This window comes from Podarcis melisellensis, assembly GCF_964234715.1.
Source record: "Podarcis melisellensis genome assembly, chromosome: 3".
NCBI classification, from domain to species: domain Eukaryota; kingdom Metazoa; phylum Chordata; class Lepidosauria; order Squamata; family Lacertidae; genus Podarcis; species Podarcis melisellensis.
The window spans coordinates 81,727,686-81,743,656 of record NC_138530.1 but is presented as its reverse complement, the minus strand read 5'-3'; positions in this window follow the sequence as shown (position 1 = coordinate 81,743,656).

Below are 15,971 nucleotides of genomic sequence, written 5' to 3'. Positions count from 1 at the left end.
AAAATGAAGCAGGTTACTATTAAATAAACCAGATGGCATCATAAAAAATACATTCGGAATAATAACTGGTATAGTTTATTTCTTATTTTTGAAAAACGAGGCAAGCAAATACGAGCCATACAATACTTTGCTTTTGATCATATCTGCATTTAAAATGAGGTATTATTTATTTACCACCTTGGGAACCGCTCATTTTATAAAAACCTTTAGTTTCGTGCATACTTATCTTGCGGTTTTTAAGTTTGACTTAATAGGCTTCCTTTTCTCCTCTCTTCTCAGATGTAACCATTTATTATGACACGGGAGGGGATGTGATTTCAGCCATGCAGGAGGGATGGAAGCTGGTTGGGGTGGGGAGGATGTGTAGTGGATTAGCCATGGGCAGGAAAAAGGATTAAGCAACACTTGCCTACTGCTTCTGTGCTCCAGATGCCCCTCATCCCAAACATGTCTCTCCTTAAAAAGGTGGGGAGCAGCATTCTAATATGTGCGTAACACACAGGTAGTCCCATGAGGAAATATCTATTCTTTCTCCTCCTTTGACTTGCCATGTGGAAGAAGCCTTGGCTGAGCAAGATGCACTAAACCACACAAGAACTTTGTATCTGGGAGTATTCATTTACATGTTTATCTAATCATCATCTATCCCAACACTAATAATTTAGCTTGGTCCCAACAAACAATAACAATGATTGCTATTGTGATTAATGATAATTATAGTGTTAATTTTTCAAGCTCGTCTCTTGTGCGTACTTATTTATGTGACAGATATAGAAGGGTTTCTGAAGAGAATGACACAACCATTTCTCCAATCCCTGCACTTCCTTTTGCATCTATGCTTAGATTTCAAATAGCAATCACCACTTTAGCACAGTATAAATGTATCTGAATGTTGTGCTATTGACTCACCAGCCAGTTGTTAAGCTGCCTGATGATGATCAGAGCATCACAAATGCAGCCCTTTGTGGAAAACCATCAAGAAGGAGGGCTTTCCACAAAGGAAACTGAATAGAGCAGCATTACAACTATGCAATCTCTTCTGCAGAAAAGTCGTGGCCCTTGGGCAGGAGAAGTATGATCCATGGCAAAACAGGACAAGTGTCTTCACTCTTACAATATGGGACTCCAGTGCAGTCATAGAATTACACAGCTATAGAACTGGAAGGGACTCCATGCAGAAATCACAGGTAAAAAAAATCCCTGGCAGAGGGCAACACAACCTCTGGTTAAAAACCTCCGGTGAAGGAGGTATCTGTCTGTGCCCCATGCCCTTTTAATGACAATAAGTTGATGAGAACAATTCATATTACAAAGCTTTAGACTTTGTATGAAGTCTCTTCTCTTGGCACGTTCCACAAGGCTTGGTCAGGATCTGAACTGTTTTTCCAGATGTGATGCTTGCCTAGCAGGGCTTTATCTCAAATCTGTAGAGCATGTATTGAATCATAGGCCATTATTCATTACAGGTCAATGCATTTGTTCTTCAAGTCATGTGACAACACAGGAACCTGCCTTACATCAGGTCAGATTGTGTGTCCATCTAGCTCAGGGTTCTTTGCTCTGATTGGCAGCATGCCAAGCATGTGCTCATCAATCAACTATTGTCCTCCCCCATCCTTGGCTATGTGGTGGGCCTGCAATAATCTTTGGCTGTGATTCTGTTTACACCGTTAGCAACTGCTTCCAAGGGTATGCTGCGTGTTCGGCAAAGGCTGCTCTGTGCTTCCTCACTCATGCCAACTGGAATTGGGAATGAGAAGCGTGGCTTCCTGTGTGGTCCATCGATGCCTGGGAGTGAAAATCCAAATATCTGCTGCTGATCTTGATCTCATCTTGGAACAGGAGGCTGTTGGCCCTGCTCTTAGCATGGATGTCTCTCAGCAACTCAAGAGGCCAACCGAGAGGTAACCCATGTTGCTATGGGCTTTTGGGGGGGGGAGGGTAACTGAAGAAAAGGGTTTCCCCCCTCTTCTATCAGACAGGTGCTATTAGGTTGATGAGAACCACTGAGGGGAATTTTTCTGGGTGGTCCTGATGGCTGGATATTTTGTTTATCTGCATCACACTGCTGTGGTGCTGGGGACAGTATCAAGGTTTAAGGGATTATGTAACATAGGTTCCATACTCAAAATATTCCCATGTTTAGGAGTATCGTAGTTTTCGCTCCGTAAGACGCACCTGACCATAAGGCGCACCTAGTTTTTAGAGTAGGAATGCAAGGGGAAAAAAATTATTTAAAGGGAGCGCTGAGCAGAGCCTGTATGTACCCTTTCATGAGCCGCGTGGAGCGTGTGTGGGGTGCTTGCAGGTTTCCCCCGAGAAAATGAAGGCTCCCCGTGCCCTGCGGAGGCTTTGCGTGGCTAAGCCAGAAGCCAGAACAGCAAGAGGGAACGCTGCACAGCACTCCCTCTCACTGTTCTGTCTTCTGTCTTAGCCGCACAGCCTGGATTCACTCCATAAGACGCACACACATTTCCCCTTACTTTTTAGGAGGGGAAAAATGCATCTTATAGAGCGAAAAATACGGTGCTTTGTGCACTATCACAGGGCCAAGGAACTCTTTTCAGCCTAACTCCTGCATTCCCTCACGGACATATGTCTGCAGGCTGCATCCCGGTGGTGGTGGGGTCAAAAGCAAAACTAGTGTTCAGCAACAAATGTGACTCTTATCTATGCACAATAGCCATACGAAAGCTAGAAGTTTATACTGCCTCCGCTGCAACAACATTTGTACACCCAGGCAAGAGGCATCATCACAATTCAAGAACACTTTCAGATAGGAAAAAACACTTAAGAGGTGTGCAAAATGGAGCCAGTAAAGGGTATGGCCTGGGGAATGAGGACATGGTCTGGTGAAGCATCTCAAGGACCAGACTGAGAGGCCCAGAAGGAGGAAGAGGGGGTTGTAGTCAGCTTCCAGGTCTGAAGTTTCCCACCTCTGCAACACAGCATGAGAAGCCTTTTCTCTTTCGATTTCTTAGTCTTCCTATTCATCACACCGACAGGCCCCACCTCCACCCCGGCTGTCTTTGAGAAAATGTGCTTTCCCTCCTTTCTCATTTCTGTTAATGCTGTGTGAAGTTCAGCTGCCAGGTGGGCCTGTCATAAGTAGCTATCTAGAAAGGATCTTTTTTCTCTGTTGTGTTTTCCATCCATTTAATTCCTTATTTAAGAAAGGAAAGAGCAACCATATGTTCTCTAGGCTCCAAGGACAATAAATCTATCTAGTTAGTTCCAGGTGTTGCTGAGAGAATGCTCCTATTTATTAGGATGTGGCAAAAGTCAAGAGAGGGTTTTCTTTCTTTCTTTCTTTACACTTGTGGTTGGTAGTTGCTTGTCTTTATGGCACATGATGGTGGTAAGCAAGAAAATGAAATGCATCTAGTAGTGCCACGACAACAGTAAAGCATGTTCTAGAAGTTTTAGAAACAGATCTTAAGTATGCACGCATTAAAAAAAAAAAGCTTTGTACTTTGTCAGAAGGAGTCTGCTTTCATTAGAAAACATTAAGGGAAACATTTGTGATAAAGTTTGGATTGCTATTTTATTTTTATCCTCATGGCAATCTGTGAGGGAAGTTAGGATGACAGAAGGGGTATGAGCAGCCAAGGGCCACCCAGGGTGTTTCAGGGCTAGTGGAGACCTGAATGGATCTGTCCCTAAGCCAAGACTAACACTTATCCACACCACACTGGCTCTCGCTGTCAATATAAAAATGATAAAATAATATTGGCATGGCTAGAAATATGGGGGGCTTGCTCAGAGCTGTGGTGATAGGTTGCCTTCAGTGAAACAGCTCTGAGCATGCTCAGAACAGATATATGGATCTGATAGGCTGCGAGAAGCTTTTGGGTCTGCCATATCAGCAGATCATCTACTGTTCTAACCCCTGACTGGATTGCCCTCAAAGTTCAAACTGAAGTCCATGGCTTCTCTCTGCAACCTGAGCTCACCAAAGCTCAGCTCCGGCACCTCTCAGGTGGTCACCATTGCCATTCTAAGAGAATGAGGGAGGTGTTCATGGAGAGTTCTGGCACCTCTTTTTCTAGAAAAATCGCACTGGTGCTGCCACAGAGAAAGCCCTCTTCCGAGCCACCATTCCCTGCAATTCTGAAGGTAGTGGGATTTCCAAGACCCCCCTCTGCAGATCTTAACACGTGAGAGGGTCTGTAGGAATGGAAATAGCCTTCCAGATATTTGAGGCCTAAATCATTTAGACACTGAACTTAGTTATGTCTGAGTGGATTCAGAAGTTTCTTGTTCCATTCATGTGGAAAGGGACAATAAAGTTCTTGTCAAGCTTCCTGACTGGTGAGTCCTATAAGCCAGCCACGACAGTAGCCGGTATATACCCACATAAAAACACATATATATTCAGATTTTTTTTTTATGGCTTGTTTTCCTTGAGAATAATGAGTTTATACCAGTTATTTTTGGTGATATTTCAGACCAAAATACCGCTCACACTAGCAACAAAAGTTCTTGTGGTCAACACCACAGTGAGTTTTAAATCTTATGGAGTCACTGGTACAGTCTTCTCTTGAAAAAACAAAGTAAAATGAAGTGTTTTCTAGGTTTGTTATTTCCAAAAACCCCACTCTGGGTGTGGGCAGTGCTTAAAGGAGTCTGTTCAGGCTATACTTTTATGAGTAGCTTGGAATTAAAATCCCTTCTATAAACATCTACTTAACTCATAACATTTCCATGTCATAATTACACATGCCACTACTTCTATTCATTCCATTTTGTTTTGCTTTTATGATGGTACTGTAGAAGCATGCTCTAATATGAATATTAAACCCAGAGGAACTTAACAAAGCATTTCCTAACAAGCTTATCCAGCTTAATTCTACAAAAACAGTGAGTCTTAAGGGAACAGCCATTGTGCTTTTGGAATTGCTGCAATAATCACTGCCTAGGGCAAAAGCTTCCAAACTGTGGTCATGAGCTTCATTCAGGGGGTCCGTGACATGTCTGCAGTAAATATTCACATTGATTTTTAATTGTGTTTTTATGGCTTATTTTGTTTCTTATACTGTATTTTATCGTATTAATATATTCTGGATTCTATGGAATGCATATTGTAATACAACATCCAACATAAGAAATTAAAGAAGCAATAAAAATACAGTGAAAAATCATGCAGCATCTAATGCAGCACATTACAATTGCTACACGAGACAGAAAAACCATTAATTGATCCACCAAGATCTTCAGCATTTTTCAAGTGTTCCGGGGGGGGGGGAGTTTGGAAACCACTGTACTGTCAGATTATGAATGGACACCATTGTTTCAGTTGGCATTTTGTGTTGTGAGAGAGTTATGGTATAGAGTATTCCAGTACTATAGCTGCCATTTTAAATGACACAACAGTTGCTAATTGGTGAAATATGTGACAATGCTTTGCCAATGCTTCCTTTACCTTTCCTCTCACTTCTTCCATTCCATACCAAATTGCAGCACCATAATTCAGTTTGTGTACTTTCATGTGTTGGATATAACCTTTACTCAAACCTTCTTGTTTGCTAGGGATTAGAAGGCTGAAGAACGCAGTTGCTTACAACCCTGAGATAACCGTTTTAATATTTAATATATATATATTTTTACAGAATTGTTTTATTATTAGTATTGATGTTCTTGCCTCATTGGGTTCCTTTGGGAGGAAGTTCAGGATATAAGTTGACAAATAAGAAGTAATAAAAACAAAATTTTCCTGATTTATGGCTTGCTCTGTCCCAAGTAATTATTTATTTTATTTTAAGCTAATGGTGGCAGCCCTCCAAGCAATTTCCCCCCCCTGGTTCCCCACTAAATTTGGCAGTTGCAGTCAAGAACAAATTTGTAAAAATAGACTTAGTGCTGCAGCAGGCAAAGAGGTTTAAAGCTTAGTAGCTTGAAGGGGATGCAAACCACCCCTCTCCCATCATCAGATCGATCACTTAAAGAGCAAGGGAGGGCAACAACTCCCCCCAGCTGTTTTGCATGCACATTTTGTGTTCATGGGAAAGTATAGGGAGACCACACTCAACAAACAGCCCCTGGAGGGTTGGTACCACAGTTTTAAGCAAAGGGACATGTAAGACTGTGAGCCAGTTTTGCTCATAAATGGTTCACAATCTGACTGAGGCAAAAATTTCGATGAGAACAAGGAGAGCTGAACAAAAATACATGCGGAATTAAAATACAGATAAAGATGAGGGAGGCCCAGTTCTTTTATACTAGCAGTGAAATCCCTACTCAGGGCACATGCTTAGGGCATCAAGAGAAGGAGGGCACCACTGAAATTTTCCATTGCCAGATTTACCATGGACTTTGCAATTTGAAAAAGTAGGAGGGAAAAAAAATCAAATATAAATAAAGTGGAAGCATATAAAAATAGAACTATTTTCCACCTTCCTGAAGGATTTGTTTCATTTTGAAAAATAATTTTTTATTTCACGGTTTATTATTGTCTATTTTTTTGAATTAGATATATATAGGGGCATCCAAATCTTTTAAGTGCTTAGGGCCTCTAAAGGTCTTAATCCGGCCCTGCTTAAGATCTGTTTTATTTTGTTGTATATTATGTTGCTGTAAGGCAAAACTTTACAACTGATTATCAGAAGAACAATACTGAGAGCTAGACAGGTGTCCAGCGACGTGAGTAAAAGCCATCCCAAGAGCAAACTTTTAAAAGATAGTTTAATGCTTAGAGTAGGGATGCTGAACCTCTGGCCCTCCATAGCTTGTTGGACTCCAGCTCCCATCAGCCCCAGAGAGCCTGGCCAATGGTCAGGAATCCCATAACACAAAAATGGGATCATGGGAGTTGTGGTCCAACAACCGCTGGAGGGCCATAGTTCCCCACTCATGGTATATGGGACTTTGTTGTTGCTTAGGGAAGCTGATGTCATGAGCAGGGTCTGGCTACAATTTATATATTTTTTCAGATCTCAAACCCAAGCAGCCTTTACTTTCCTTCCTTGGTTTAAGCTTTGGGGCTTTTCTATTTTCCACATCTGTATTTTCTGTGAAACCCTTTCCCATAATCAGTTCGCATTTGTTTCCATGCACTCAGCCTACTTTTGTTCTGGTGTTTGAAACTCCCGCATCCTTTTCATCACGCTAATCCAACATAAACAGTTCCCTTTCAGAGCACACAGTACCCTGCTATTTGTTTTAAGGCTGAGACAAGGCAATGAAGTTCTTGTTTCTCATCCACTTTTCATCACGATCCTGAAGCTGATTGGTCGTCAGAGAAAGGACTCAAGGTTGGGCACAAGGTTTAATCTCACATATCAAATTGGTCCAAGATGGCTGACCTTTCAAGAAGGGAGCAGCAGGTTAGATAAAGGAATCTTGACCACAATCACAGAACAACCTAGACCATGTTCCAATAAAGTATTTTTAAATGTCTTTTTATTTAGCCCGAATTTACTGTTCTTGGAAAAGAGCTTTTTCTCCACTCAAGGAAGAAACCAGGTCCAGCAGGCTTTGGGGGGGGGGGGAGTAGACAGAAACATTAACCTTTTGCTGGAATTTGCGATGATGCTCTTAAGGCCCTGGCTGATAGCAGTTACCTCACATGGAATTCAAAATTAATTTAGTAGGACCAGAGCTGCTTTCTTCAACAAGGTGTCATGCAGATGTTTTGGGGCTGCCAACCCCCATCAGCCCCCTAGCCATTCATCAGAGATAGCAGGAGCTGTAGTCTAGCAACATCTGAAGGGCACATGGTTGGGGAAGGAGTAAGAGAAAAGGGACAGAAATACTGCTCATTCACTAAAGTGCATGTGCTCAGTGTCCAAATCCAAAGTTTGGCCTTCAGCTTATCTGCGCTACCGATTGATACAACAGAAGGGCATTTTCACAAGTCAATCATGCAGTTCTCTGGATTGCAGCCACTGGCTTAGAGGACTGAAATGGTTTCAGGTGTTTAATTCTATTTTTTAAAATGAAGCTTAGATCAGGCATTTATTTAACGAAAAGATCTCTACTTATTTAAGTAGAGAAGTCACACATGCATGGGGTACACATGCATGTAATAATTTGAATTCTCCTTACTGGAACACTTAATATTCACGGCTGAACATAGGAGCCAACACAATTAAGCAGCTTTGTTCCATGAGGTGATGTGGATGTTGGCTCCATAATGGAGCTCATATACACAAGTCCATTGACACTTAAGGCTGATCGTCAAATGTTGGCCTTGCAGATCTATTGTTTGTGAATGTGAGGGGTGGGTCACACATTCATTATTCATTACTCTTCGTTGCATTAGTGATAACCTGAATTTGTTAATTTATTGTCATTACAGAGTGAATTATGACATCAGCTAATATTAAGCACCATACTTTTCAGTGGTTGGGACGTGGGTGGCGCTGTGGGTAAAACCTCAGCGCCTAGGACTTGCCGATCGCATGGTCGGCGGTTCGAATCCCCGCGGCAGGGTGAGCTCCCGTCTTTCAGTTCTAGCTCCTTGCCCACCTAGCAGTTCGAAAGCACCCCTAAGTGCAAGTAGATAAATAGGTACCGCTTTATAGCGGGAAGGTAAACAGCGTTTCCATGTGCTGCTCTGGTGCCGGTTCACCGGAGCAGCTTCGTCACGCTGGCCATGTGACCCGGAAGTGTCTGCGGATAACGCTGGCTCCCGGCCTCTAGAGTGAGATGAGCGCACAACCCTAGAGTCTGGCAAGATTGGCCCATACGGGCAGGGGTACCTTTACCTTCTTTACTTTTCAGTGAAGTACTTTTCAGCTCCCCCCCCCCCTCTCTCTCTCTCTCTCTCTCTCTCTCTCTCTCTCACACACACACACACACACACGAAAACTCTTATCTAAGCAGGGCACATAATAAAATCACCACACCATAAAATTAGATTTAATGACATTAGAAATGAGATAAACATCTAACTGGGTCACATATCTGGAAACGCTTGCAGAAACAAAAGTGTTTTAAGCTGATGTCTAAAATTTGGCACAGATGGGGCCTGCCTGATATGCATATGTAATGAATTTTGCAATGTTGGTGTGATCTCACTAAATGCTCCATTCCTAGTCACTGTCAATTGAATATCATGAGGCATAGTTAGAAATGCCCCTCCAGCTGATTTCAATGGCATATGGAGAGAGGTGGTCCCTTAGAGAGTCGGGACCCAAGTTGTTTAGGGCTTTATATATAACTACAGCACTTTAAATTTGGCCTGCTCATATTTCACAGCTCACAAAGTAGATAACATATCTCTGGCCAATGCAGCTGATAGAGTACAATCTCCCTGAATAATCTATTTACTCTTAAAAATCCAAATTCATTTACTAATCATCCACTTTGAGCAAGTGGAGAGCAGTGAAGAGTGCATTTGTGGTCCAATAACGTTATAATTAACGGTAACTATTTGTCAAGCACATTTTGATCTGGCTGAGTTGCTATTAATCACAAATGCCCAAGCTTTTTCTTTCGTGCTCACAGGAACAAGCTATGTCTAGTCAACACCAGGCACTCTGAGGGAACCGCAAAGGTACAAGCAGTGTGAGGGCCATGGACTGTTAGAGATGCTACAAGCATTCTGCTGCTGTGGTGACCAAACCACAGACTGGGTGCAAGACACAAAACAATTAGGCATGACCTATCCAGCACATTGAACATTTCTGCAATGCTTCTGGCTCTTAAGGAAGTGTGGGACCTTTGACACTGCACTCAGGTCCTGCTCATGGGCTTTCCTTAGGCACCTGGCTGGCCACTGTGAGAGCAGGATTCTGGATGAGATGGGTCTTTGGGGTGACTGGGGATTGTGCTTTATTCTTTAGGTAAAGGTACTCTTTTCCTGCTTCCAAGAAGTAAGAACCAATTAACTTACAGTTTTAAGTTTAAGATTGTGGTCATTTTCTACTGCATAGAAGGCTTACTTGATGTTACAGGAGAAGCGTAGTTATGAACCACCTCACCTCTCCATCTTTTCTCTCCTTTGGTAGCATCATGTCATACAAATCCTGAGGAATGACACTTTGTGGTTTAGTCATGTCCGACTCTTCGTGACCCCATGGACCAGAGCACGCCAGGCACCCCTGTCCTCCACTGCCTCCCACAGCTTGGTCAAACTTATGTTCGTAGCTTCAAGAACACTGTCCAACCATCTCGTCTTCTGTCATCCCCTTCTCCTTGTACCCTCCATCTTTCCCAACATCAGAGTCTTTTCCAGGGAGTCTTCTCTTCTCATGAGGTGGTCAAAGTATTGGACAGCTTCAGGATCTGTCCTTCCAGTGGGCACTCAGGGCTGATTTCCTTAAGGATGGATAGGTTTGATCTTCTTACAGTCCATGGGACTCTCAAGAGTCTCCTCCAGCACCATAATTCAAAAGCATCAATTCTTCGGTGATCAGCCTTCTGAAGTGACATGACACTACCATGCTGCAAATTCCTACAAATGGCAGCCCATGAAGGGAATGGGGAATAGGGAAATGTAGTGTGTTGCTATCACAGTCCACATTTTGCATCATTAGAGGTCACTGGAGGAAGGAATGGAAAGAGATGTGTGACAACTCTTTGAGAGCCACAGGTTCCCCATCGCTGCTATAGGCCTAAGTCCTCTCCTCTAGGGGTTGTCTTCTTAGATCCATTGCAACCACCACTATCACTGGAGCTCTAGAATCCACACTTAAAAAAAAAATCTATAAAGTTCATCTTGTTTTGTTTTTATGGTTTGAGGTTGTTTTACCACAAATTGATGGAGGCATAATACTGTATGCAAAGTTCAATATTTCCACATCTGTTTCTGTATCAAAGTCAGATGTCTCCAAGTTGGTATAGTACCACAGAAATTTCATCTGCTGACAGCATGATTATGCTGTGCCATCATATTAGAACCAGTCTTGCTCTGACATAACATAATATGCCATTCCTCTGAGCCAGTGTTTTCAAATCTTCTTATTTACACAGTAATTTGGAACGTATTTTGGTAATGATGTAGATTTATGAAGACCATAACATGGATGATTCATGCGAAACATAATTTTATTTTTTCATTTTGGGAAAATGCATGGCACTATTTCCAAAACTCCAGCCACTAATATAACGTAATTGACATGGGGAAACTTTCCTATTTCAAGAGGTAACTGTATTTTAAATGGTATGTGCATGAGGAGGGGGAGTAGAAGCGGGTAGAGTGGCCAAATCATGTTTCATTTCTTTGTAATTTTACATATTTTTATCATTACTTCAAGACAGCTTTGACCTTTTATGTATTTATGATAATGCGCAGTGTAAATGACCTTCAGGGGAAAAAACCTTCCATATCTATACGATAAGAGGTTCTGGGGCAAGGGAGGAGGAGAGAGAAGTCCTCTTTTAATAGCACTCTCTCAGAGATCAGGAAGACTTGGCAAATGAAAGAAAAAGAATAATAATCTCCTCTGCATGCCATATAAATGTCAAATCCACACTGGTAATTGCCTTGTGTACCTTCTTCCTGGTGCACCAGAGCAACCCTTCAAAATGAAGTTCATTTTTCTCAGAAATCACAAATGGGCATAATGCAAAGTTAATACTAAATAGAGATGAAAATGCTGTACTTTGCCAGAAACAAACAAGCAACAATGAAAGAAACCCAGCCAAAAAAAAAAAAAAAGTTCATGTCTCCACAAATACGGAAGGGGGAGAAAACTGCAAAAAATATTTATACAATAAACACATGAGCTTATGAGAAAAGGAATGAATATGAATGTGATATGAACAGAGTTCTCATCTTCAGGGAGGCAGCCAGCCATCCAGCCACAGCATCTCTCAGGACATCCCATTCCATTTTCCCTTCTCTCTCCCCACCAACTTTCCTTCCCTGATCAGTCAACTTCCTGTGGTTAGACGGTTGATTGCCATAATACTACTACTTATGTACCTTTCTTGGGCCGTCATGTTTTACCTTCTAAAATCATTGCTATTTTTAAAAACCTTTTGACCTACTCAGCTATTTTCAGGAAAGCTGGCATAAATTCATTGCTGATGACAAGGGGAGAGAGTTTAGTACAGTGGTACCTCGGGTTACAGACGCTTCAGGTTATGTGTTTCTGGGTTGCGTACCGTGCCGAACCTGGAAGTACCGGAACGGGTTACTTCTGGGTTTCGGCACTCGCGCATGTGCAGAAGCACTAAATTGCGCTTTGCACATAAGCGCCGAATCACGACCCACACATGCACAGACGCGGTGCTGCAGGTTGTGAACATGCCTCCTGCACAGATCACATTCGTAACTTGAGGTTCCACTCAGGTAAAGGACCCCTGGACGGTTAAGTCCAATCAAACGCAACTATGGGGTTGCAGCGCTCATCTTGCTTTCAGGCTGAGGGAGCTGGTGTTTGTCCACAGACAGCTTTCCGGGTCATGTGGTCAGCATGACTAAACCACTTCTGGTGCAACAGAACACGATGATGGAATCCAGAGGGCATGGAAACACCATTTACCTTCCTGTCTCAGTGGTACCTATTTATCTACTTGCATTGGCATGCTTTCGAACTGCTAGGTTGGCAGGAGCTGGGACAGAGCAATGGGAGCTCACTCCGTCACATCGATTCAAACCGCCAACCTTCCAATCGGCAAGCCCAAGAGGCTCAGTGGTTTAGACCACAGCACCACCCGTGTCCCAGAGGGTTTAGTAATTGTAGGTGACACACAACATGGTGCAAATGGGCTTCTCTTTCCTGTCCTGCCCCTTGCAGGCCCTGCTCTGGAGAATCCCACAACTGCCTTGAGTAGATTTTGGGAGTATGTGTGGAAGGTTACAGGGCTGAGCAAGCAAAAGTCCATTCCACAGGTGGCTAGAAACCATTGGACTGCACCCTTTGATTTCACCCCCCTCCAAATGACTCAATGACCTCTCCTGTAATTTTAACACAAGTGCACAGAACACAGGAGCATTTACAATGCCTGTTTATGTATGACTAAGAAAAATTGGGGCAATGCCTTGCTAACGTTACAATTAGAATGATGTATGAAAGATATTATGTGGATAGTCAAGCAGAAAATAGCCTTTTAACCTCGGTGTAATTTTCTCAAAACTTATGCATGTGATCTCTTACGGTCATAATATACTGGAGAAAATAAAAGCAACCTTAATGGTAGTTATCATAGTGTTATTTTAGGCCTCATTTAGAACTATATCACACTACTTTAAACAAGCATGGTTTCCCCCAAAGAATCCTGGGAACTGTGGTTTGTTAAGGGTGCTGAGACCTGTTAGGTGAGCCCTTATTCTCCTGACAGAGTTACAATTCCCATAGTTCTCTGGGAAGAGGGGCTGACTATAAAATCACTCTTGAGAAATGTACATTGCAGATGGAACCTTAGTGGGAATCATCCTGCAACGTAATCTTGCAGCGTGTCCCTGATCCCTAACAGTGCTTCAGTTTAGGACTCCAGTTGGTATGGAAGGGGAACCTTGGAATCTGCTTGGCTCTAGATCAGAAGGAGGAAAACATGGAACGCTAAACGCTAATGGCGTGGAATTAGCTGCCAGACTCAGAAAACTTTTTGTGCTATAGCATGTGCATAGGATGGTGGGACAGGGGCAGTGTTGCCCATTTCTCTTTCCACATCTCTTTGTATGGGAATTTTTAGCACCATGGCATGCATTTCTACCAGCCTTCTACCCCAGGATACAGACAAGGCCACTTGCTCCAACCTGGTGCCTTTCAAACATTTTGGACCACTGGCCATGCAGGTCGTACAATTCCAATTCGTGGAGTTGTAATCCATATCATCTGGAGAAGACAAGTTTGGGGAAGGCTGCATTAAAAGTCACCATCTTGAAAAGTCTAATTCCCCCAAAAGGGGGATTCTGATGTGGCCTTGAGATTTCACAGTGAAGCATGATTCCTTCTCATGAAGCTGCTGTGGGTAAGAATGTGAAAACAAATTAGGCTGCTGCTGTAAAACCTGAGTAAATTTGATGTTCAAATTGAGCTTGTGAGTTTGATCACCTTGATAATTGATGAGAACGGAGTGAGAAAAAAGTTGCACCCCCAGAATAGCTTATTATTCATTGAAGAGGTGCTGGAATAATTATAGAATCGATGTCTCATTCCGTAAGAAAACTACAAAGAACCCTGAAAGGCAAACAATTTGATTATGGCGTCATCTTTCATAGCTTAGTCAATATTCTCTTTGGTTTTGAATGTAGTGGTGCAAATTATATTTTACATATATTCAATTTTTGCAGATGGAATCCAAAATATATGGTTTGAGGTACAGGATTGTGTTGGGTGGTAGTTTTCCACTCCCTCTTCTTCCCATGCACAGGAATGTGTGCAAAATTCTCAAAGCAGGAGAGGAAGGCTTTCACAGCTTTAAACGCAGTTCTAGTGTTTTCATTTTGGTGCTCTGTATCAACCAACTATTTCGCAAATATTCCCTTTTGTTTAAAACTTCCAGATTCATTCTGTGCTTGCAGTAAGTTAAGTGATGAAATTGGGGGGAGGGAATCAATTAAAATAAGGGGGCCCATCAAAATGCACAATTAGATAAACCAGATGAACTTTGATTAGTCTAAAATACCTCCTTACCTCCTTTATCATTAACTTCTTGTGCTATGATTGAAATTGGCGCATGAGGCTCTTTGCGGCAAAAAGCCATAACTGATATTTTTATGTTTTTGGATAAGGTTCCTGCTCAGAGATTATGAGCTGTTATTAACATTCTCCAGCAACAATGAATTATTTCTTGCCCACAGTTTTATGTTAAGCAGAAATAGAGATAAGAGCAAAAATGGGGTGTAATATCTTTTATAACACAAGCATTACTTGCGTTGTGTGGTTTATCTTCAGGAAGCCCAGGAAATATCATGATGCTTATGAATCTGGACTGCATGCATTTACAGCATTAGTTACAAATCAGAGTTTCACATCTCAAATTGATTAACACTTTTGCATTCCTCTTAACTGACTTAACGGCCTTTTTGTCCAAGTGCTTACAGCTGAAATGGTAAGATTAATAACTGTACGCAGGCTAGCAATATGGCAAATAATTCCTGAAATCAGGATAAACAATACTGTATGAAGAATGTCTTTTTTTTTAATGACAGAGAAAAATATGATGACTCAGATTTCAAATTAATGCTTTTGATGATGATTTCAATCTACTTAAGATTGAATGAAAGGTGTAGGAGAACAGAAGGAACAAGTTGCAGACTGCTACAAATATGATACAAAATTAATAGAAGATGAAAATAATTACAAAGCATACAAATCTTAGAACTGTTTTACATACATACAAATCTTCATTAATTACTTGACATTTAATGCCTTTCGGGCAAGTCTGCTAGCTGTTCTCCACTGAGAAGCATTGTGAGTCAGCATCTGGTGACATTAAAATTCTGCTGGTGGTGATCAGTAGTGGGTGAAGTTAATTTCGGACCAGGGGAAGGGAACCTACAGAGTTCCAACTGTTGGACTACAACTCCCATTATCCTTGGTGCTGATGAGAGTCCAAGAACATCTGAAGGGCCAAAGGTTCTCCACCCTGTTTTAGACTCTTGGCTTAATAGCTCTGCTTCATGTACTTCAAAGTGCAGTAAGCCAACCCAACTGTGTTTCAGAATGGGTCTTGGATGGCTGCCCCAAAGTCTTGTTCTGATGACACCACTGGTAGGTGTTTTATCTGTAATGGCTCTATGACACATGCAAATAGTCACTTGCCACTAAAATTAATAAGTAATGCACATGCACGTGGCCAATTTCCAACCTACATTTTCATATCTAGTGGGACTTGTACAAGAGGAGCTTCTGGTAGAATGTGCATGCCATAATAATATTTAGCATTATTAATATCTTAACTTAGTTAGCATTGCTCAATATTTACCTACCATTGTTCAGTATCATTATTTGACTATGTTACAGCAGGGGTAGGGAATCTGTGGCTCTCAAGATGTTGCTGGACTACAACTCCCATCATCCTTTATCGTTGGCTATGGGGGCTGGCACTAATGGAAACTGAAGTGCAACAGTATC